The 25,546-nt window shown below is 39.0% G+C and overlaps 1 protein-coding gene across 15 annotated transcripts in view; it reads right to left on the bottom strand.

Moving 5' to 3' along the window:
- The window catches only part of BAZ2B (bromodomain adjacent to zinc finger domain 2B), a 153,136-nt gene that overhangs the window by 103,020 nt on the left and 24,570 nt on the right, over positions 1-25,546 (bottom strand). For 12 of the 15 annotated variants that reach the window (XM_074911482.1, XM_074911480.1, XM_074911493.1 and 9 more), the window contains exon 2: positions 7,936-7,978. The exons of 1 other annotated variant lie outside the window; for it this stretch is intronic. The gene's annotated coding sequence lies outside the window, so the exon portion shown is untranslated. Of the gene's footprint in view, positions 1-7,931; positions 7,979-25,546 lie in introns of all 15 variants that reach the window. 2 more of the 15 variants (XM_074911483.1, XM_074911484.1) reach the window with 1 other exon arrangement.

Here is a 25,546-nt window from a genome sequence, read left to right as displayed (position 1 = left end):
ACTGACTTGACTCAATAATTCCTTGATGCTACTCCCTCTTTCTAATTTTACCTTCCTTGCGTAAAAATCCTAGGAGTAAAGAGACAAAGAGGAAGAAAAGGAAAATAAAGAACTTCCTAGTTAAGCCAGTATCATAAAGTTGTTTAGACTGGAAGAATCTTACAGCAGTCATCTGGCCCCATCTCCTGCTCAAAGCATGGTTAACTCTGAAGTTCTATCAAGATGCCATGAGCCTTGTCCAGTAAACAAGATGCAGATTTTTCAGGCTGAGTGCCCATTTTAGTGTTTCATAGAATCACAGAATAGTTTAGATTGGTAGGGACCCTCAAAGATCATCTAGTCCAACCCCCCTGCCCCAGGCAGGGCCACCTTCTACCAGCCCAGGTTGCCCAAAGCCCCGTCCAACCTGGCCTTGAGCCCTTCCAGGGAGGGGGCAGCCACAGCTTCTCTGGGCAAACCTGTCAGGGTAGAAAAAGTTCTTCCTCACACCCAACCTACACCCGCCCTCTCCCTTGTCCTGTCACCACAGGCCCCGGTAAAAAGCCTTTCCCTGTGTCTCTTTTGCTCCCCCTTTACACGCCGAGAGGCCGCAGCCGGGGCTCCCCGGAGCCTTCTCTTCTCCAGCTGAACCCCCCGGCTCTCTCAGCCTTTCTTCCCAGCAGAGGGGTCCCAGCCCTCCGGTCGCTGTCGTGGGCTCCTCTGGCCCCACTCCAACAGCTCCACGTCTGTCTGGTGCTGGGCCCCCGAGCTGGAGGCAGTGCTGCACGTGGGCTCTGACCAGAGCGGAGCAGAGGGGCAGAATCCCTCCCTCGCCCCGCTGGCCACGCGTGCTCGATGCAGCCCAGGACACGGCTGGATTTCTGGGCTGCCAGCGCACGGTGCCGGTTCATGAAGTTCAACAACTTTCATTCTCAGGAATTTTTCCCTTCTATCTAAACAAGTTTTCCCTCCACATAATTTGTGCCTTTTGCCTCTTCTCTTTTTCCAGTTCCAAGAAGAGTCTGACTCTTCTTCTCTCTAATACCTTCTAGGCAGCTCAAGATAACCATTAGCTTCCCTGAGCCTCCTCAAGGCTGAACAATTCCAGTTCTCTCACACACATGTACTGTCCTGCAACTCCTGTTCCCTGTACATCTTTGCAGCCAACCACTGGACTCACTGAAGAATGTCTCGATCTTCCTTGTACTGGGGACCCCCAAACTCGGATACAGGGAGCACTCTGGATGTGGTCTCCAGGGCAGATGGGACAGTGGGAATCACCTCCCTCAGGCTGCTGCCTACACTCTGGCTAACATACCCCACTGATGCAGTTGGCCTATTTTGCTGCAAGAGTTCAGGGCTGACTCATATTCAGCTTGCTGTTTGCCAGAACCCCAAGGGCCTTTCTACTACTGCCCCCAACCCATCCAGCTAGGCAAAAAATTCTGAAACAAATCTTTTATTCTTATCCACCCACTGTTAAGACAAATTAGTAAACGGTTTACGGACTACCAATGCTACAAGCAACAGAAGAACAGAGCTACAACCACAAATCAAGAAGCCATGGCCTTGTGCCTTTCACACATGGTTGAAGAGAGACGCTGATCAGTATGCTGCTTCCAGTTACTAAGCTGTTCTGTTTTCACATCAGTTTCTCACAAAGCACACATCTAAGCTCTTCCAGTTGTCAAGCTAAAAATAAAAGAACACTCATTGTTTATTTAACTAAGGATCCCAGTTGCCTTCTCAGTTTTGACTCTTTCGATTTCACTTTTCCAAGTTTTCTTTATTACCACAGGATTTGCTACTTACCTTAAAATCAGAAAAGAAATTAAATAAATTGAATTTAGTTTTGCCTAAGGGTTTTTAAGACTTTAAGAATATAACCAAATATCAAATGATTCACAGTAATTATGAATTCTGGTAACAGCAAATAAAAAAACCTGCATACAACACACCTCCCTCCTTGAATTTATAACCTTTAGCCAGACCACACTTTTTGGAGCTTTACTGTGGTGAATTGGTGAAGTTGTACTAAAATCAGCTTTCTAGTTGAAACAGGAACACAATACTCAGAGTAGCTAGCAGAAAAGTCCCTGAAAACTTATATTCAAACAATAAGGTTGCATCAACTTAGATATGGAAAATTATCTTTTCAAAAGTTGACTAGAAATGTCTTCTTAATCTAAGCATCTAAATTACAGAGCTACTGTATACTAAGACTCTGAAATTGAATTAGAAAAAAATGATTTCTCATTTCCCGTAAGTGGACAAAGCTTTGTATTTAAATGCTAAGAACACTTCTTTAAGAAAGCCAAAGCATGTGCCTTGATATATTTCTGAACTTTTAAACTTCTGAAGTAACTGTTAACAACACAAACACTTTTTTGTGAAAACAGATCACTGCTATTACAAAGATAAAACCAGCTGGTCTTAACAATACAGTGATACTACCAAAAATTCAATTTACATCCGAGCTCCCCCAGTTGCCATCTGTACAGTAAAGCTTAATAAACCACTTATTCCTCCCAACAGATGCTAATCATGGATTGACAATACATAATCAAAATCTGCTCTTTAACCCTTTCAGCAAATAATCATTATTAAATCTGGTTTGCAGCAGCAGCATTAAAACAGTTGGGAATAACTGTTACAGCAGTTGTGTCAGTAGTGAGGTTTTTTGTTTTGTTTTTTAAAACTGCCTTCCTACTATAAAATACAACACAAACGTAGTCTATTCATTTAGAAAAAAACTGTAATAAAGCTAGGTAGTCTGCAGGGAAAAGTACCATTTATTAATTCCTACCTTGAAACCTCACGTCATTTTGTAATTTTACTGCCATAATTGTTTTATCTAGCATGTTAATTTGCCTTGATAAATAAATCTAAACATACATATACAAGCATATACACGTACAAACACAATGACCATATTTGCAGACAAATCAGCAACATACAGCAATAAACTACTTTTATTTCAAATTTTGAATGACATTATTTTCTAAAAATAACTATGCAAAAATAAATAGAAAAAAGGCATAATTGCCTTCTGCCTTTTATTTACACGCTGTATAATTACTGTAAGCACATAAAACTGTAAAAATCGTATTATTTTTAGTTTCTTAGTCAATGTTAATTGTTGTTATTATACTGAAGCAAAGATATAATTAAATCTGCAGGTGTTACAGATGTATGAAGGAAGTAAATTCTCATGTTTCTTGGTGGATGGGCTGCTTTGAAAGCTTTTGTATTTTTTCTGAGCTTGCCAAATGTACATACACTGTCAAAAGAGCCAACTGCTACTTTTCAAATACTATTACTACAAGCAACAAACAGCATGTTTTCATAGAATCACAGAATGGTTCGGTTTAGAGGAGATCTTTAAAGCCCATGCAGTGCCACCCCCTGCCCCGGGCAGGGCCACCTTCCACCAGCTCAGGTTGCCCAAAGCCCTGTCCAACCTGGCCTTGAGCCCTTCCAGGGAGGGGGCAGCCACAGCTTCTCTGGGCAGCCTGTGCCAGGGCCTCACCCCCCTCACAGGGAACAATTTCTGCCTTAGATCTCATCTAAATCTGCCCTCTGTCAGTTTAAAACCACTGTCTCTTGTCCCGTCACTGCCAGCCCTTGTAAAAAGCCTCTCTCCGTCTTTCCTATGCTCCCCCTTTACACGCTGAGAGGACGCAGTTGGGGCTCCCCGGAGCCTTCTCTTCTCCAGCTGAACCCCCCAGCTCTCTCAGCCTGTCCTCACAGCAGAGGGGTTCCAGCCCTTGGACCAATGTTGTGGCCTCCTCTGGACCTGCTCTAACAGGTCATGTCTTCATTGTACTGGTGACCCCAGAACTGTTTGGGGAAAATATAAACCCAAAGATTCCTTTTCCATAAGCAAGTGCACCTGAGTATTTACATGATGAAAAAAGGCAAATACAGCTACGTATCTAGATACTTAAGCTAACTTCTGACAAGAAGAATGGGAACAGTTGCAGGGAGGGAGCTAATGATACACTTGTATTGCCATAAAAGCATGGAACTATGTTTGTTACTCACCAAATTTTTCTTCTTTCTTTCCCCCTTACCTCTCTGTACACTGTGTTCCCATTTGTTATCAATAGTTTCTCATTAGTTGTCAGTTCCCAAACTTCTTATCAAACTTCACTTACAGTTGAACAGTCACATTTTTTGTACAATTTCTTTTGTTCTGAGACGTAGCAGCTGACAAGTGATAAAGCACATGGTTTTAAAAAAATAAAAAGCAAGATGTTTGCGTAACTTGCATGTTTCTGCAAGTCTGCTATGTTTTTACTTCCTTTGCAAACAGGCTACTATTTACATACACTTCAGTTTCAGGTAAGGGAATTCCTTTTCCTGGCAATTTGCTTCTATATTTTAGAATCAATAATTCAAACATACAGTATCTTCTCCTGGGCCTGACAGTAAAAAAGCTCAACACATTTTTTTGTTGTTGTTCACCTTCACACTCCTAGTCACCAATTCAAAGTAGGCTAATGCATATTTCGTCACTGTGAAAATAAACTGGATGGTTTTCAAAACCCGTCAAATCCTTACTTCTACTTTCTGTAGAAAGCATGATTTACAAATCCTTTAACATCTTTTTCTAATTTGCTCTTTTTTTTGCTCTTTTTTTTTTTTCCTGCCCCCCTCACAAATGGAAAAAAACTTGAGTGTAGATGTCACCTACAAAGATCGTTCTGCTAACTGCAGCATTCACCAATTCTAGAATTCCTGTAACGGCAACATCTCTCATAAACATAACTTGTCATCACAATTTTGGTTGAATTCTGAGGCCTCTCTTAACTTTACCTTAACTCTCTTTTTGTTCAGTCTTCTGCTCAGCTGAGCTGCTACTTTTAAATCACTTAAGTTTAATTATAGCCTTTAATAAACTGTTTAGTTACAACCATATAGAAAATTTTTAGAAACCATTATCTGCATAACTTTCAAGTTCTCCGTCAACATTCTGCAGTATTTCTGCTTCCACAGGTAAAGTGTTACTGTTAGAATTCACCACCATGACCTTTTGGAACAAATGAAAAAAGAGCCATCATTAAGGATTAAAAGAATTTTGTAATTTAGGAGTAGAAATTAGTATCCTTGAGAACCTCTTATCTAAAATTGCATGACTTCAACAGCATAAAAAAACAACCAAAAAAACCACCCCCCACAAACAAATGTAAAAAACCCACAACTCACAAGGAATTATTACTTGCCATTTTTCCTTATCTTTTCAAGCTCTCCCTTGAGCAACCTATTTGTTACAACAGAATGCATATTGAAGTGCTGTTTCTTTGTTTGGATGGAAGGGTTGTTATTGCTTCATAACAAAGTATGTTCTGTAGGCTAAAGAATTGACTGTACCCACAAAAATGTTAGCGATGACTAAGGATATGTTTCTGTTTCTTTTTCAGAGATTTGACATTTTTCATCCCTCACAAAAGGATTAACTTACAGTGGGCCATAAACACACAAGCAGAATAAACTGGTACACTGAGTTAGTACAAATCATCAGCCTTAAAAACTAAGCTTGTTGAGAGAAAAGATGAAAAACCTGGATATTATTTCCCTTGAATTTTTAAGGCCTATGGGAAAACTGATCAAAACCGCTGTATCTTTCTATGAATTCCCCCTGTTCTTCTACAAATCACATATTTAAATGAAGAAAAGTTATGCATGTCAACTCGACCATTTACGGACCGTTCTTCTCATTCTAGTAAGGTACTTCTTTGTTCAGTATCCATCCTGATTGTTCCAGAGTAACCCAGGCCAGCTGCAGCCAGCTAGCAGCTCTTATTCTGTGGCTGTAGGTCTGGGGAAAACTGCCCCTCAAAGCAGGATCTGGACTTGCTTGTGGGTAATAACTCCCAAAATATTAAGGAGGAAGGAATCCTCATAAAACACGTGAGTGTTCATTAAAAAACAGAGGGAAATTTTAACTTAAGCAATGGGTGTTTTCATGTTTCTATGTACCTGTATTCTCAGGACTGTGTCTCCTTCCAAAGGAAAAGGACTAAATTTTTTTTTTTTTAAACAAGATTTCACAAGTCAGAAAGATAGCAGGTTTACCTTTTTAAAGCCCAAGATACAGGTGATGTTTAAAACTCTAATTAGATACTACACCCTACACCCTGCAAAACTGGAAACTGCATCTAGGAAGTTCCGATGTCTCTCTTCAGACACAGGGGGGGCCAGGAAGGTAGCAGTCTTTCACTTTCCATTTGTGACACCCCACCCCCCCCCCCCCAAAAAAAAAAAAAAAAGTTACCTCATTAACAAAAAACCAACAGGGTTCAGCTTTTATGAAAAGAAAGCTTTTTCATTAAAACTGGCTCACCTTACAGAATCTGGCAGTACACTACTGTATTACAGAAAGTCTCACAATGTCTGATGCCTGCAGTAAACTCTAAATCCTAGATACAGTCTTCCTATTTTTGTCTATTACTGCAAATTATTTAATCACTTTCCTAGTTCTGCCTTTTTTTTCCAGCTGGTTCAGATTGCTGCTCCTCACTTTAAAATAGCAGGCTACCTTACCTCCCGCCCTTACCTACTCTCATATCACTGCCTGCTAAGCAATGTGTTCATGAGAAAACTGCTCTGTTGACCTTTAATTCACTTGATCCCTCCTATTTAATAGATCTGCTCTCTCCATAGGAACCTGTTTGTTCTCTGAATTCAGCAGATGTTGGTGCTCTTACCATTCCCGTAAATACTGTAGTAAGTCACACGTAGTGGTTTTAATTAGCTTCTCTGTACAGAAAGTATGCAACTGTACACTTGAAGAAGTAGTACTTCTAAAAACTGAGCCTTTTAAATTTAATCTTAAAAAATACTGTAACCAGCATGCAAAAATGATTCACTTAGCCTTTCTTTTTTCCTATTGTCAGTGCAAACTTTATCTTTACTGATTGTAAAGTTACCTCTGGGAAGAGGGCACAAAGGTCGCTACTGAAACATAAGACTCCACTTTATCACACAATATCGTGTCTGGAATCTAAATAAGGCATATCTCATTACTGGACACAAACTTACAATAAGTTTTCACAAATTTAAGTATGTTATTTGTTATTTTCAGGGTATATTATCACAAGTGTATAAAGAATTGATGTTTAATGTGAGGAGCACCAAAATAGTAACCTTGACAAATTATTACAAATCTATTTCAAATTTTCATCTCTTACTTTATGTACCTGAGACAGTAAGTACAATAGAAGTTAAAAAGCATGCCTGAAAGTTGCATCTGTGAGCCAGTCAGACTTTCTGTTTAAACCTCTATCTAGTTTATACTGTTAACTTTGTCTAAAGCAAAGTACTGGAGTAAGACACAAACATTTTTTTTTCTTTAGTTATTCCAAAAAAACCCACACAAATTGATGTGAATGTTAAATTCTTCATTTCCTAATAGTCTAGTACACTATTAATAAAACAAGATAATTCATGTTCATCACGTGGCAAAATATCACACATGTTCTGGCTATTCAAAATAGTTTTCAAAGTTGCTAAAATTGATTTTGGAATCAAAATTCTCAGTACAATCTCTCAATTTATTTTAAATATTTCCTTAACTGTATAACATCAGACATCAAAACTACTCAAGGTATAGTGAAAACATGCAACACACTAAAATTACATTCTCTCATATCTATATTTCAAGCCTACATGAAAAGAAATGCAGAAAGAATGATAACTTATTATGGATATTAATTATTAAAGACCTACTCCATAGTTAAGGCTGAAGTCACAAAAGTAATTGCACACGTGTTACAACACGTGGACTAAGAATCTAAAAGTCTCAGTTAAGCCTGTGCCTAATGTCTTGCTGAAATCAGGACCGAGATGCAGAATTTAGCACTAAGCCATACAGCATAGAACATTTTCCTTTTCCCTAGATGATTCAGGCTTCTCAGAAAATTATCAGAATGCTTATTGCTGTTGCTTACTTACTGTGATGAATGTGGTCAGTTCTGTGACATTGCTGTTTTGCAACCTGCAGACAGAAAACAATTAATAATCAGCTGAGTCATCGTTTCATCAAGTAACTTTTACAAGGACAAAGACACTTCAAATAGAACAGTAAAATTTCTCAAAAAGACGTATCTGTGAAGTATTTCCAGTGTACTGAAAACACTAATTCTTTGGCACAGCCAGATATGAAGCCACTAAAACAAGAACAGTTTAAGCCACATACTTAAATGTAATCACACTTCTTTTGTTTGCAACCAGCTCTTTAAATACACATACCCATTTTACACTTACTAACTTGTGAATGATATAGTACAATGTGTTCTCCTTTGGTGTACACAGTAAGTCAAATGAATCTTTCTATTAAAATGCAACAGAAATTCTGGTCTCCCAGAAATCAATGGGAATTCTCAGGTTTGTTTATACAAAGCCAGAGTTTCATTCCGTTACTGATGCTCTCTAGCATGAGGATTTCAAATTCTCCTCATGCTTTAAGAATTAAAAGCATCTCTATGCCAGTACAAAACCCACACGTATTTCAATGAAAATTTAAAAATAATTTTTGAACACTCATTTGGATTGTTTTCTTCCCAACTTCTTTCCCCTGGATAGATCCAAGTTTTTCTAAACACACAGTTCATACACACCGTATAGGAAATAGAGAACAGCATAACAGATGCAACAGAATACAACCATCTCAGGACAATGTTATTTGCGACAGTAGCAGAAATCTGATACTGTTGGGATTTTCTAATTTTTTTTATTTTTCTTTTCACTGAAGACTAATAAAGAGTCAGTGAAATTTTTTATCTTTTAAAAATATCTTGTGTAGCATCAAACATGTACTTGCTATAGAAAGCTTGTGGATGCTCTCTTCAGCTACACTGATAAGACAATTTTAATTAAGCAAATACGCATAATTGCCTACATATAGAAAATGCTAGGCTAAAATGGCATTTCAGGGGTTTTTTTGCTGTTGGTTTGTCTGGGGCTTTTATTTTACACTGAACACTTTTTTAAAAACAACTGTGTAGAAGAATGGATGTTTTTACTCTAGAATTTTTTTTTCTACAGCACCACACTGAACGGAGCATAAAGCTGGCCTATCTCTGTAAAGAAAACATACTCATAAATTTAAACAAACAGAACTTCAGCCATTTGCATGAGCAAGAACTTCTTTTACAGTTAGGTAAGCTAAGTAACAATTTAAATCTACGTAGGTAATTACATCAACAACAGCCATAGTTTTTAAAATTTCATTTTAAATTACAACCTGTAAACGTGTGGGCATTAACACCAAAAATAGCTTTTTTGTTTATTATGGCCACTACTGTCAAATTACACTCCCAGGCCTGACCAGGAAAACAACAGGTATTTTTCTCCCTTGTCAAAGGACAGCCAGGAACAAATCGTTCCTCATAACAGCCAGTGGCAACATCATCAACCTATGAGGAAAGGAATCATGTTTGTTCTCCCAAGGAGAAACCAAACATTACTGTTTCCCTTCTCTACCCTACTGCCATGCTTTGACAACACCAAAAACCCCCCAACCTACTAGACCAGAAACAAGAAAGAGAAGTGAGGGAAATTGATATGACACAGTAACTACACCATTTTAAAAGTGGAAGCAAAGCATTGGAGAGAGAAAAACCTTCAGAAAGTATGTATTTTGCTACTCTCAACCATGCTGCTGGCTGACTAGAACCCTGAACTGTCTCTTCAGAAGGTAGATAACAAAGTGGTATTTCTTCTTCTAAGTTGGAAACAAGGTATTCCCTACACTAGCTCAGTACTTGCTGCCTGTTAGAATCTTGCACCAATGTTCTACTTCTGACTACATCTTTACCTGTGGCACTGCTAGGTTTCAGGAGTCCTGAAGGAATTAAATAGCCCACCAAAACCTGGACCCTGGGACAAGGTTCATGGAGTTGAGGACAGTCAAAGCAGCTCTTAAAGTTCCAGCTTGCCATTTGCAAGGAATGAGAACCAACCACCTGAGAAGCACACAGAGCGTACCGCACTGTCACAGCTTCCCCAGCCCTCAGCACAGTCCAATTAGATGAAAAAGTTTCTCTATAGGAAAGTTACCCAGATCCTTAAGGATCCAACCACATCAGAAAGCAGTCTACGTGTTTCCCCAGGGTAACAACTCTCCAAAAAAGAAGAAATGTGAGAAAAAATTGAGTAGTAGACTCAGCCTGATGCTCTCTGACAATCTGTTGCTTCATCACATCTTTACCAGCTGCTGCCTTCTCTATACTTCATCTGCTCACCGGATGCAGTACGTAAACCAAGGAGTGAGGAAAGAGAGAGGAGGTTTTTTCATCTTTTCTCTATCCTTAATACATGACAAGGGTCACTACTTGGAAAACCCTCTATAACTTTACTAGAAACACAAAAAATTGTAAACAAAGGAGTTTCTGCAATTGGAACAGGCAACTGCAAGTAAAAACAAGTAACAGTTTTAAAAACAGGCTTTACAATAGCTCCAATACTTCAAGGTCTGCATGCGTTAAGAATTATTCCCAAAGCAAAAAATTTCAACATTAGCCACGTGCATAAGCAAAATCACTTCGTACTGTCTGGAGCTCTCTCACAGCTTCATACTGCACACAGTACTCCAGATAGCAATGTAAAATGTATTTCAACAAAGTACATTCCTGTTAAGTTTTCTTTGACTAAAGACCTACTAAAGTCAGTTTGTAATCTTAAATGGTGCAATAAACATTTCAGTCCACCTTGAGTTTTCAACCTTCTATACTCTGGCACCCATGTTATTAGAGGTCATGTTCGATGTCCATTCCTACCTTGAATACCTGTGTACTCACATGAGCTAAAAGTCAAGTACTTTTCATAGGCAGTTGAGGCATGAAGCTACCCGAGGGAAGGGGTGGGGTAGGAGGGTTGTCAAATCTAAGCTTAGAAAGGAGAGACTGAACATGAAATCAGAGCGAGATAGATAAGCAGAGGCATCAGGAAACAACTTGAGAGATGTGAGAATGAAAAACCAAGAGAGGAAGGCAGCAGAAAACACGCAATTGTGCAGTACCAGCAGCAGGTGCTAGGGTACGCAGATAGGGTCATTTCTTAATCCCTTTCTTGAAAAACTTAACGGAAATACAGGAGCACAGCCTCCCTTAAAATATTATATGGTACTATGCAGATCATCCAGCATATATGAGCGTATGAGTATCACATACTTTCATTAGGCTAAATAAAAAGTCCGTACTCGCAGGAAAATTTTAGCAGTACATTCAAAATTACAGGTAATAAAACTAGTATTAGTCTTGAATTAATCTAATTCAGTGGTCAAGTGTTCTTCCTCAAACATTGTCAACTGCACATAGCCAAGACTTCAGTGATGGTCCATATCCAAAAATTCTAGCGATTGAGGAAGTAAATCTGTCTAGATGTATACGTACAAACTTAACTACTATTTTCTGATAAGCCAAAACTAACTTCAGTTGCACCGTTTTGTATCTCACACAATTGACTGACAGATCTCCTCTGTATCTAATACTCTCCAAGGGGAAAAAAAATAGTGCATTTTGATGCAACTGCTGTAAACCTAAGCAAATAAGTTCAGTTTTTGAAGAACAAAAACAGGGTTGTTTATTACATTTATGTAAGAATGAATCTAACTTCCCATTTCTTACTCAGGTAAACAAACAAATGCAAATACAATGCAACATATACAAAATGCATCACACACTGCCCTGGCTCTCTCTCCCATATGCTGTACATATTTGCAATAAGCAAATTACCAAGTTAATCAAACACTACTGTCCTTTCTTCATCAGTAAAGGAAAGCATATCTAATGCATTGTCTTGTATTACTGAGGCTGTAATACTGAGGCCCTTTACTACCTTTCCAAACACTAAAGGCTTCATTCTTGGAGTTTTATTCACTTGCTGTATGTAGAAGGCCACCTCAGTACATTAGTAGCACTCACCACAGACGGTCAGTCAGTGCTCCAAGAGCTCAAAAATACGCATAGCAATTATTTTTCCTTTGAAAGGGAGAAGCAAGTTACATGTTGAAGACATCCCTCCCACCACACCCTGCCTGCCCCAGCATCAAAGAAATATTACAAGCTCATGTGTTGGAATGGATTGGAATCTGCCTTGTGAATTTTTCTTAAAGATAATGGCACTTTTATATAGACATAGCTAACCTTCCCAGGTATTTACTTTATTCTTAAAATAATTCTATGAAAACTTTTTGTTTTTAAAACCAAGATGGGCACCAGTCAAAAACCCAAAGTCCTAGGATTTAACAGTGTACTTTAGGCTTTAAATATGTTTTAATCTTGTGATAGAAATACAAAAACAATGTTATATAGAATGCATTCATAACTCCACTACTTCGAAATCCTTCTCTTTGGTTTTAAATGTATGCCTAATTCCACAATAGTTACAGTATTTTCTTAAACATGAGAGGACAATTAATGTCTTAAAACTGTGTCACCATTGTCCCATCAAGTGCCATTTTTTCATTTAGTTCCTATTCAGTTTCTGTAGGACTTCTCAATCTCCCTCCTTTTGTTGCCTTGGCAAATCTCAGCCATACACTGTCCTTTCAATAATGGCATTTCACCACCCTGTAACATGTCAACAAAAATGATGCTCCTCTTGCTTCACAGCAGTTGCAGAACAGATACTTTCGTAACTCTAATCATTGATTTATTTTAAGCACAGGGAACCTCTACATTTGCTATCACCTGTACATTTCACCTGTGCATGAGACATACACTTATCACACACTGAATTAACTTGACTTTACTTTTAAAAGTATTTGAAGATTACATATGAAACAGAATTAGTATTTTCCCCTCTTTCCAGCACCCTGTATTTCGTCCTCCTAAGAGAGCCAATAACGGTGCAATCCAATTATTTCACACTTTCCCTTGGAAAACTCTAAATAATAAACCTGCTTTGCTTAAAAGACATTTACTCTTTACCCTCCAAGTAAATACAGTTGCACATTTCTTCCTAAAAGGAAGTTGCACTCAGTAGTAAGATAATTTTTTGGTTCGCATTCCAAGACCTTACTGGACAGGTGCATATTAAAAGCAAACACGAGTCAGTGGTGGAGAACAGATAGAGGACTTTAATATCACAAGGAGCATTAAATAAGACAATATAGGAAATGCACATAGTGGTGGGCACCGCAAACCCCACACCATCTGTACCCTATAAACTTAAACTGGGCTATCAAAATCACAACGTGCAGGCTGCTTTGTGTGAAATTTAACTGTAGAAAGACATCTAACTCATAAAATCAAGGGTAAAAACAAAACAGATCTACCACACCACTTGACAGATTTTCAGAGGCAAAAGACTCTCCTGTAAATAGGATATATCTACATTGCAATCCCCATTGTGATGGTTTGTTTTCAGCCAAAGTTAAACTCAACTAAACAATGCAACTATCATCTTACAGCACACAACACAGTGCAGTTAATTTTCAAGTATTTAATGCTTTTCTCTTCAGCCCCAGAAACCGCACACTACTGTCGCTACACCGTGAGCAACACCTAAGTTAGCCAGTCCAAACGGTTCAGGATTCTGCGTGCACTGCTTCCACTGCAAACACAGTAGCTCCCTGAAGTTTTGTACAAGTTTTCAGGAAAACCAGATTCTCTGTCTTCCAAAATCATTCCCTTACCCACTTATAAATTTTAACCAACAGTACTTCACTTTAATGTACTCTTTTCCTCTTTCTCATCCTGTTGCTTCTGGTTAGAATTTCTTCTAAACAAACCCTCTCTTTCTGAGGCTATCAAAATCAGCCTGAACCTGCTGGCAGCATGCTCAGCAGTTTAGTCACACTTCTGTTGACACACCAATGGTAGCAGGGATTGAGATGTACCGTGGTAAAGCAACCTTAGTCTACTTACACACACACATCTCCCAACAGACCAATTCACCTGACCCTTCCTTCACTCAGCTGCGCAAGGCCACGATCCAGTGCAAAACAGGGGCAGGATGCAGCCACAGCAGTGGAACTGTTCATACAGCAACATCTCAGCACAAGACCAAATAAGAATAAGAATCCAAATTTCTATATTTACTGAAGGTGCTAAAACCAACCTCATTAAAAAAAAAAAAAAAAAAAAAAAAACCAAAAAAAACCCCACCCCAAACAAACAAAACAGCAACAAAAATCATTATTTACAAAAGACCCAACTTTTTTTATAGGGCAAAACTAGGGAAAATATGACTAAGACAAGTGACTGTGAGATTTGAAAAACCATATGGTTTGCTGCAGATATGTGTATCTGAAGCTTTAAATTTTGAAACTAAAAACAAAGGAAGCATCTACTTTTATAAACAGTATGTTCCTTACATATTTCAGTATCTTTCTGCTCCCTGATTAAAAGCACACAGACTGGTTTTGGCCCCAGCGTCCAAGGTGCAGAGTAAACTGGTGACTTAGATATACAAGTACTATCCTGAGTGGAAAACTAAGCTAAAACTCAACAGCAAAGCTATAATTCAGCATGAACTTAAGGACGTTACACGACCACTTCTCCATCCAACTGAAAAAAAAATAATAAAAAGGACCAAAGAAAATTCTTTCCGACTAAATATTCTCTTCATTGACACAACTGTGCACACACACGAACGTGGAAAGCTCAGGGTTTGCTACTTAATCATGCAATAAGGTAAGTCCTTGCAAATAGTTTCTTCTTTTCCCTTTTAGTACTCACAGTTATTCCACTAACAAAGCCCAACAGAAAAGCATTTTGTTGTGATTTATTTTTTAGAGTTGTTTTTAGCACTATTACGAAGCATAAAGCAAAGTATCCTTAAACACAAACAAAATCCTAAAGCAATTTGAGAATGAAAGGGCAGAAACAGCCGACATTCCACACTGAATGGAGACAGACGGAAGCTGAATATTTGAAAGAACAGAAAATGTAGGGTGTGTATAAAAGGAGATTATACTTTTTCTTCTGTATTTCCCGATACGTGCTGGTTTTGGCTGGGGGAGAGTTCATGTTCTTCACAGCGGCTGGTACGGGGCTGTGTGCTGGGAGCAGGGAGATGTTTCTCGTTCCTGCCGGGCCAGTGCTTACCCAGAGCCAAGGGCTGTTCTGCCTCCCGCAGAGAAGGGGCACGGGGCACGCTGTGTTCCCGGGCCCCGTCAGGCGTGATGGAGCCCGGCTGGCCCGCCCCGGCACAGGCCGCTCGACGCCCGCGGTCGCTTTGCCCGTTCCGCGGCCTCTGGCGGCCCCGCCCGATGCCGCCCCCGCCGCGGGGCGCCGCGCTGCGCGGGGCTGAGCGGCCCGGCGGGGTTGAGCCCCGGCACCGCGGCAGGGCGGCGCAGAGCCTGCCCCTGCCCGCGCCGCAGACACGCGGGGGGCAACTGCTCCTGGCTGCAGCAATGGGACACTTCACGGGGACAGGAAAGATTTTCAGATTTCGTGATCAACGCTAACGTAACCTAATCTTTCTGTCCTGCATTATTTCCCTACTGTGTACGAAGTAAAGAAAAAGGAAGCTTCCCGTGCTGAATATTACCATATAAATGGCGCTAATTGGAGTTTGACTTAAGTGGAAAGACAGGGCGGGGTGAATTCCCACCTTTGTTACTGTTATCACTTCGCAAGGTGGTTTTTATTAAGCAAGACTAGAATAACTCGTTTACATTCTGGCAATGGCATCTTCTCAATGAATGCAAAACTTAGAATCCGAAAGCACTGCAGAATGCGGCAAAAACTGTGCGATTTTCATAAAGCAAGACATTTTCTTGACCACAATTTGCTTCTTTCTCCAGCGCAAACATACTGCAAACGATGTGCCTGTCTTAAAAAATGGACTTGGTGCCCTTTTTAATTATATTGCAAAGGTTGAAAGAACATGGGTTTTCAGGTTACGTTGTTCCTGGTTTTCATTAGTAATTCAGGACTTGCCTGCTCTGTAAATTTACTGCGATGGGAGAGCTAACAAAGTTACAGCATTATAAAAGACTGAAGAAGTGAGATTAGGAAACTTCCTCAAACTGTTTCATGCTTCTGTTCACATCTATAACTAGTATTTCTTGAAAACCTCACAGAAAGAACATTTGATAAAATGGGGGCACTTGTCCCCTAAAACTTACATAAATATTTGAAAAAAACTAAGCAAGTTTCTCTTTGGCAGGAGGAGATATGCCATTACTCATACTTTTAAAAGTCTTAGCAGAAAAGTCATTAACACCTATTAAAGACTAACACATGACAACCTGCCTCTTGGAAAACCCTTCTACTAGAATAGTTGAAAGGAAGAGAAAAGAGAAGTCATGGCCCTAAAATACACAGTTTTAAGAAAGTAAGCTGATAAAAAAGCCACGCATATTTTTAGAAATATTAGTTAAAGGCTTTTATCTCCTTTGATGAACTAATGTGTGGAGAACCAATAATCAAAATACGGATTTAGAACAAAAGAGCAACCAAAAAAAATCTCTGCTGTGACAGCACATTTAACAATGGAAGCTTTGTGCAAATATTATATTATATAGTTTCAGGAAAATTTTTATCTGCCAAAGCAAAATTATTCCTTACGACTTCAGAAACCAATAATTCAACAGGAGTTCAGTATTTCAGCAACGGATTTCAGCAATGTGCGTATCCGTGCTAGCAAAGACTGGGCATCAGTCAGTACAAGGAATGTTTCAGTACTAGAAATCAAATGCTTTCCCTAAGAGCTTGGGTTCTGGATTTAATTTCTTCTAAAAGATTTACGTAGTTGGGTTTTGCCTGCTTGCAGTTCTTCCCCCACCCCCTTCTATAAATCAGTCTACTAATTGCACACGACTGGAAGAGACTTCCTGAATCAAATCTACTTCCTTCCTATCTCACACGATGCAATCCTTCTCATAATGGATCAAATGCCATCTTAAAATTCGGTGTCCTTCTCCCATCTTTACGTTCCTCAGGTTTTATGCCTAAAATTGTTCTTCACCAGCTTAATGCCTTTTGTTTGTATTGTACAATTTTTGTGTTCTTTACACTGTTTTTCTTGGAGTTTGTGGCCCATCGGGCAGGAGTATGCAAGCTCTCAGTTTTTAATTTTGTTTAACTAAACCAGTCTAAGTTCTTTCAAGCCCTCTGTAACTCCCCAAAGTACCATCGAATCCTAGTGTGTGCTCTCACCTATTATAGTTTCAAGTATTTTGAACACAAATAATCCTTCTGGAACAAAACAGAAATACACTGTATTCCAGATGAGGCCTTACCAGGGCATTCCCAGTGCAACAAGGATGTAAGAGAATTGTTACAGCCACAGCACCAGCAGCCTAACGTCCAGAGATGCCACGTTCACCTCAGCAATCACTCGAGTACTGGCCAATACAGACAGCAGTCACATGCTCAGCCGCTGCCATGCAGAACTGCTTATTGATTAAGTTCTTTACAGCTCTTGCTGTACCTTCTAAACAGGTACAATGCAGCTGGAGGCAGGGATGTGAAAAAACCCACAGACCTGTCTCCAGTAGTATCAACTGCTACTGAGTCTCTTAATTTTAGCTTAAGACCAAAAATCTAAGATCTTCTTGTTTCTTTTACTCATTTGCAAGTGTACATCCCTCATTCCATTATTTGAAAGGAGAAAAACAAACATAGTTTTCTCACACTACTACTTTATCATTGCTCAGAGAACTAACCACTGTTCACCTACATTAGACAAAATTCTAGAAGTGGCAAGAAACTACACACATCTTAACTTTGTAAAAATGGAATGAAGGTAAGAAATGTTAATTCAGTTTCACTGTACTAAGAAATCATCATTGTACTAAATCATCATTGTACTAAGAAATCATCTTTTGAACAGCAGAAAATGGGAGCTGTCCATTTTTATGACAAGTGTCCTAAGCTCAGGAAGCCACATTTTTGTTGTGAGTACACTAGCACTGCTTTATGAAAGCAGAAGACACACAAACCCTTTGATCAATTACAGTCCCTGCTTTTTTTAACAGTGGGCAGACTATTCCTCTCTGTTGTAGAGAAAATACAGGCATTGGTTGTCTGCTAGAACACTGCACACAGGAACTATGAATTGGCCCCAAAAGGCAAGACTGAGCCTTCTAGCCCACAGTCCCTCTGTATTCTTTTATTCAAGTAATTTGATCTATGCACCTGGAGACTCTTCTCATATTCAATTCTCTGGGTATACGGATCCACTTACACAGACTCATTTAGGTTGGAAAGACCTTTAAGATCATCGAGTCCAACCGTAAACCTAACACTGCCAAGTCCACCACTAAACCATGTCCCTAAGCACAACACATACACATCTTTTAAATACCTCCAGGAGTGGTGAGGCTGATTTCCAAATGCTCAAAATCTCTATATACACTGTGTGAAGAACAAAGAGGATCCTCCTCTGTGCTTATTTCTCTTTCAGTGCAACAGGCCACAAAAGCTTAACTACTCATCTGAGGCTTTGTTTAGTTCAGTCATATTAAAAAATAATTCAGAGTAAGTCCTTTTTGCATTTCTCAGGTAAAACGTTTGTCTGCAAAACATGCCAGTTTTATAGCATTGTTATCCTCTCACCGAAACAGAATTCAAGCTAAAAAGTGAAAAAGTTCAGAATGCTGAGATACTGGTTTTAGTCAGATGGCTGACCATTTCACACAGCTTGACAAGGTGAGATTCCTAGACTCAGCTACTAAGTAAAAAAAATCCCTTTGGAAGGAACAAAAGCTGCATGGATTGTCACAGCTCTGTCAGCACATCAGACGCTGTTAGGCCATGAACCTTTCCACATCAGGACCTTTCACTGTTATGATGGATGAAACCAATGATGTCAGCAATGACAAGAAGGTCTACATCATGATTAGGTATTTTGATCAGGATTCACAACTTGTGAAAAACCAATCTCTTGGCAAAGCTTGTTGAAAAGTGCTGAAAGGTGTTTGCATCACTTAATTAGTTTTCATCGACTCCCACATCCTACAGACACGATAGAATTTTTCTCTGACTCAGCACTTACAGGGATCAGCAAGCACACTTACAACAAAAAAAGTGTTGGCTGTTCTATATAACTTCCTCCATGTGTCACTTCCATACATTTGATAAACAAGAATGATGTCAAGGCCATTCTCTAACCAAGTGGGAACATGTTGATTAACAACTCTACCATGCCTGTATAAATTGAAGAAAGGAACACTGTCAGTAAAAATACAATACTGTTCCTCTTCCTGCCATCATCATCAGTGGAAGAAGAAAGAAAAATGCGACAAGAATTAAGTTCTTATAGCAAAGCGCCATTTCATCCCTTAACATTCATTTGGAGCTGAACAAGAGACAGTCTGAGTACTAGTGCATTAAGAGGGACTTTATCCTCTGTTTAGAGACTGACCACTACCTTGAGACTGCATATTTGCTCTGCCATGTTGTAAGCTCCAGCAAACAAGGAGGGAGCAGGAAGAAGCGCCTGCAGCATTCAAGTAGCTGCTCCTGTCTGAGGAAAAGACACATTAATTGGCTTGCATATTGCTCCATTAGCCAGAAGCCCTGGTCAGAAACAAAACTTCACTGCATTTTCCAGGATTCAGGGAAACCTGCACAGTAATTAAAAAAGCAGTAATTGCTCAGACACAAACACAGCTGGGGAAAAGAGAGAGAAAACAAGGATTAAAAAGCCAGTCAAGGGAAGAAAATAACAAAACCCCCAAACCTATGAGAAAGGGGAAATGGCCTTTTTTTAAAATTAATAAATTAGGTTACTTAATTGAAGACTAAAAACACAGTGCAAGTAAAAAGAGGAAAAAGCATACAAGAACAAAGTGACAATTCGTTGCAGCATTAGTATTATTATTATTATAGTTATTACAACTGTGAATACAACAGTTTGAAGTAATTTTAATTGTTGCAAATTCTCTGCACTGATATAGGTACCTTTATTACATGTGTCTACTATGACAGCCAGCACAAAGTTGAGACATCATATTTAAAAGGTCACTAAGTCACTTTTATTGAAGTCTCCCAACACTGAAATCTCCTGGTAACACATGGTTAGGTGAGGTGTGACACATATAATTTAATTAGGAATGAAACCTATCAAGTACACAAGTAAATATCAAGACTCCTGTTCCTGCAACTATAACAAGAAGCTACTTCTTTCTTATTCCCAGGTCCTTAACAGATAAAGTAGTTTGATCTCCAAAATTTGAAATTTGGGCTCCTTCTGATGTGACAAACAGAAACAGCCTGTACCTTCTCTAATAAAAGCAATTAGCAGCTGCAAGATAAAGCAGGTTAACCAAATGGAACTGGAAATTAGTTGGTTATCAAGTATAGCTACATTTAAACATCCTTTGCATCAGATCTTGTCTCTATATTTTCACACTGATGAAAAAGACGTCATCCTGCTTTTTAGAAAAATCAATCCAAATTGGAAAAAAAAAAAATCTGTATTAACCAGACAGAGAAATAAATATAAATCCTTATGAATATGGTTTTCTTAAACAATCTCTCACAGAATCGTACATAGAATACCAGACTGGTTTGGGTGGGAAGGGACCTCAGAGCCCATGCAGTGGCACCCCCTGCCCCGGGCAGGGCCACCTTCCACCAGCCCAGGTTGCCCAAAGCCCCGTCCAACCTGGCCTTGAGCCCTTCCAGGGAGGGGGCAGCCACAGCTGCTCTGGGCAGCCTGTGCCAGGGCCTCACCCCCCTCACAGGAAACAATTTCTGCCTTAGATCTCATCTACATCTGCCCTACCTGTCACCTGCCATTTAGAGCCTGAGGTATTGTGGGAGAAAAAGACCACCCATACTGTGTGACACTGAAGAGTTAATTTAGACCTAATGCAGAAATACTGGTTTTGAGGCCGAAACAAAGGTGCGTTTTACTGTTACCTGAAACTGTTCTCTTGATGTGTGATACATATTAAAAAAAATAATCTTCAGACTAAATAAATTAAATGACCCAAAGCAGGTGGGATTTAACGCATTTTCATAAAACAAAAGTCACAAATAGACAATTAACAATATGACTATTACAGAAATGGAGACAGCTTTTACCTACAAATATGTATGAAGGAACAACAACAATCTATTGTAACTCTAATTCACTCTTGTCCAAAATAACATTATCTTCTTTAAGCACAAATGTGAAACACCTTTAGGCACTGGAATATTCTGCCTACAGGGACCAACAGTTTCCATCTATCCACAAACCAAGACAGCATAATACAATGTTCAAACACACACACACACGCTCTGCGGTAGGCCAAACACCTCCAGATTTCAGTTCTAGCTTTTTCTTCCAAGATAACAATCACAGGCTCCCGCATTGACACCTGTCATACCAAACAGATCAGAGTAACACTTATTTTACATATCGCATAGTCCTTAGACAGTAATATCACATTGCCTCTTCTGTATTTCACAATGCATACTCGTCAATTCTGTCCTTGAGAACCACATAGTTTGCTGCTTTTACACTATTGCAGAAGCAGCACATGCTCAATCTTAGTTGCATAGCCTTGTCCTGGGAGATGCCATTAACAAATACCTAGTAATATAAGATAGTGAGAAAAATATATCAGGATATGAAGCAGCTGTGATAATAAAATACCCCATTTGTGATTCAAATATTGCATCTTCATTCTGGTTTAATAGTGTTTAATAAAACGTTTGATTTAAATTAAAAATCTTGTCGTAAACTTTATTGGTTTACATCACTCTACTACATTTATATTGGAACACTGTTCTTATTAACCAGTGAAAACTACAAGATAATGGATCATACAGTACGTTTCCTATGTAGAGCAAAGACAGCATTACTTTTTTAAACAATCAGCGAAAGATATAAAAAATAGGTTTGGTTATTACAGACATTTTTATTTTTTTAAGAAAGTAGTTTCTGATGTTTACTACCTTGCCAAAAATGGCACTGAAGTTGGCAAGCTAACTTCAGCATGGCAGAGAACAAAAGGAAACACTGGTTTTTCTAATTTTCAAAATCACAGTATGTTTACATACCACCCTTTCTATCTTCATATTTGCAGAAATGGAGAGTGATTATTAAAAGGTAGAATTACAAACATTAAAAAAATGAAACTCATTAACATATTTTATCAAATTAAAACAGTGACTTGAAGTAACATATTACACTTTAGGAACAATAAATGGCCTCAAATTGGTCAATGTGCAAACAATTGTATCAAAGGCAATATAGAAGTCTGCATCACAGAAAAACAATAGTACTCATGGACATCTTGAGTCATCCCTCAACTGTCAAGACACATGATGTGAGCCATGACTGGCATACCTAGTTGATCTATCGGATCACATGGTAAGTACAGGTGTAAGACGCTACCTGAACAAAAAGCTACATCAGTGGGTGAAGTCTGTTCCTAAACACAGAGCCCTGCTACAGAAAGTTCATTTCCCTGAACCTGAAAGTTGAGGAAGACCCTCCAGCTGAGACTACCACACAAAATTCTGGAATAGAGAAGTTACGTTGCTCCCTGCTAGCATGCAAAATGTAGGCACTGAGAAAGCCAGTAATCAGACAACAGAGGAGTCAGCTAGATGAGTCTTACACACTACAGGAGCACTGACAGATATGCAACAACTATATTCCCAGTAAAAGGAAAATATTTTCCTTCTCTCAAAGAGAAGATAAGCACTGTTTTAATTTATGCCAATAGTGTCATTTATAGCTTGGCTCTGTAATGCCTGGTTAAGGTAAAAAAGCAGGTACAAGTGATTTACCCTTAGTTGGACTTGGTAATTATTTTATTATAAACTTAGTAGCAAGTTCTTCAGTTCTGCCTTTGATGGATTACTGCATATATTTACATTGCCAAGTTCTCCCTTACCCAAAATCTGAGGAGGGAAAAGGGTTGATTTTTCTTTTATTAAAATTAGCTCCTTTGTTTTTCCCTGAAAACCGACAATTATTTCCATTCAACTTTATCTGTGCCTAAACAAAATAAACAGCTTCCTTGTCTGTAGCTCCATTCTGTCAATGTACAACATTTTTATTATTGTGAGGAAAAGCAACACAAAGAACTGAAGTTTAACCCTATAATGCTCAGGTTTCACTGTACTCTCTCACAGTTTATCACAAAGTTACTAAGATCACCTGTGTCGTCATTCTCTCATAACATGATACAACAGCAGGACAAGAAAAGCCATTTTGTACTTTCCACATGTGTCGGTTTCCTTAAGGCACACTTCCATGCAGTCCTCTTCACTCACCACATCATGTGTTAACTGTCAAAACAGTATGAACTAAGAAATAACAACAGAAATTTATCTTTTTAAAGATCACATTGAGTAGACTGCACTTTAAATCCTCATGCATCTTATTTCAATGAAACTTAAAGACCTCAGAATTTTAGAATACGTTACTTCAAGACCATAGCAATATTCTACTCTTCTGGTCAAGACATATGACTCTGCATGTGCTGACAGGAAATTAGTTTAAACAGCTCACAAAATTAGTTTAACTCACACAATTAGTCTAAACAACTCACAAAAACCTCCTAAAATATGAAACAAGTGACACACAGAATCACAAGAGTGGTTGAGATTGAAAAGGAGGTCATCTTGTCAAACCCCCTTGCTCAAGCAGAGTCACCTAGAGTCAGTTGCCCAAAACTGTGTCCAGACAACTTTGGACTATGTCCATGAGAAGACTTTACAACAGCTCTGGGCAACTCTGTCAGTGCTCAGTCACCCTCAAGTATTTCCTGGCGTTCAGAGGGAACCTTCTGTGTGCCAGTTTGTGCCCACTGACCCTTGTCTAGTCACTGCGCACCTCTGAAAAGAGCTTGGTTCTGTCCTCTTTGCACCCTCTCTCCAGGTATTTATATGCCTTGGTGAGACTCCCCTGAGGCTTCTCTCGGGGCTAAGCAGTCCCAGCTCTGAGCCCTCCCTCACAGGAGAGATGCTCCGGTCCCTTTAACACCTTAATGGCCATTTACTGGACTCTTCAGTAGCTCACTCTCCCGTATTAATGACCTCAGAACCAGACACAGAACTCTGCACTTCCAACACATTTCACCTCTGTCCTCCAGCATGAATTTAGCTGTCAAACAGTGAAATGGCATAAAGAATTACGGTAACAACTTATGAATTATGATAACTCTCATGGCACGAAGACCCATCATAACTAGGCTCAAAGAAACAGAAACTGCATGCAGATGTTTCTCCATACTACCGGAAAACATAGTTCCACGATATTAATGAAGAAAAAACATTGACAGTGCTGCAGCACCAAAACAACCAACTACAAGACACCTCTGGAAGCTGGAGGTATAAAGCAAGCTAGTAATTTAACCTCTTAGTAGTTAAAAGAAAACTGAGAATTAGGTAGGAGTGGTGGACTCTACTGCCAGGAGTGTCAGTGTTTCTCCCTATACTTCCCCTTCTCCCTTCCAATGAGCCAAGACTTGCTGAAGTGATGACATAAATCTTGGACACACGAGAAGAAAAAAAAGAAAAAAAAAAAAAAAAGGTGAATTATATACACAGAAAATAAAGTCTAAAAATAAGGAACTAGTGTCATAGTACTCATAAATTTTTTACTTCAAACCATTCATATATATTAAATTCATTATCCTAGCATCATTCTAGTACAGTAACAAATGTCTGGCCTCTGATGATGATAAGCAAACAGCAGCATGGATTACAGGAAGCCTGAGGACTTTATTAATGGCTACCTATTGCAAATAACAATAGCTTTGTGTTTCAGATTATTTTCCTTCTGCTTCCCTACTCTTTCTGGGCAAAAACAAGCTTCCAAGTACTTTCTTCTGGTCTGTGAGTTTTCAGGTTCAGGGTAAGAACACAGTTTTGACTCAGGTTTCAGCTATGACAAAGGTTGACAAGATAACTTTTGAACCTGTAGAAGAAAGTTGTCTGCCCAGTGACTGACTGAAAGAGAAAATACTATAAAGAAAGGGCACTAACACCTCAGTGGAAGGGACCACTGCAGGTGAAGTCTGAATGTATCATGTGTTTTTTACCAGAATATCCTTGTCTCTTCATTTCTTAAAGGCTGAAGTTTGAGCTAAAAAAATGAAACTTCCACCACTGTTTAGCACTAATTTAACTCTCCTACTAATGGAGTCCAAACCGCCTCTAACAAAAGTATCAATAGAAATGCTAAGCATTTTTCAAATATTGCCCTAAGTATCAATCAATATCTGAATATGTCAGGCAAAAAATATTAAAATGAATTAGCAATAATCCACTCTGGAATAGAAACTACCGTTTATTTAGAAGGAAAGATGGTCAAGGTATCAATTTCTTGTAAAACTTAACGTGCTTGCTTTCATTTTGTGATCTACAGACCCTCGGTAACCTGACCCCTGACTGCTTCTTGGTGGCCCCTAAAAAATAACCAGGAAAGCAAGCAACAGGGAAGTTGAAAATTAATCATCCTGAGACCCCAGTCTTTAAAAGATGCAATTTCTGATTATTTCATTGGTCGCAATAGGCAAAATATTCAATTTTTTTTAAAAAAGGAACTTAAATGTCTTATTTTAAAAGCAAAGCTTCTGTTCAAGTCCTATAAGAAAATGCTGTCTTACACTTCTGCTGTTCAAAATTAGTTGATTTATACTGGTCTGGTGGCACCTAAC

Source organism: Athene noctua, chromosome 7 (assembly GCF_965140245.1).
Source record: "Athene noctua chromosome 7, bAthNoc1.hap1.1, whole genome shotgun sequence".
In the NCBI taxonomy this organism is placed as follows: Eukaryota; Metazoa; Chordata; class Aves; order Strigiformes; family Strigidae; genus Athene; species Athene noctua.
The sequence above is the reverse complement of the archived record's forward strand: the minus strand, read 5'-3'. Positions and strand labels throughout refer to the sequence as shown.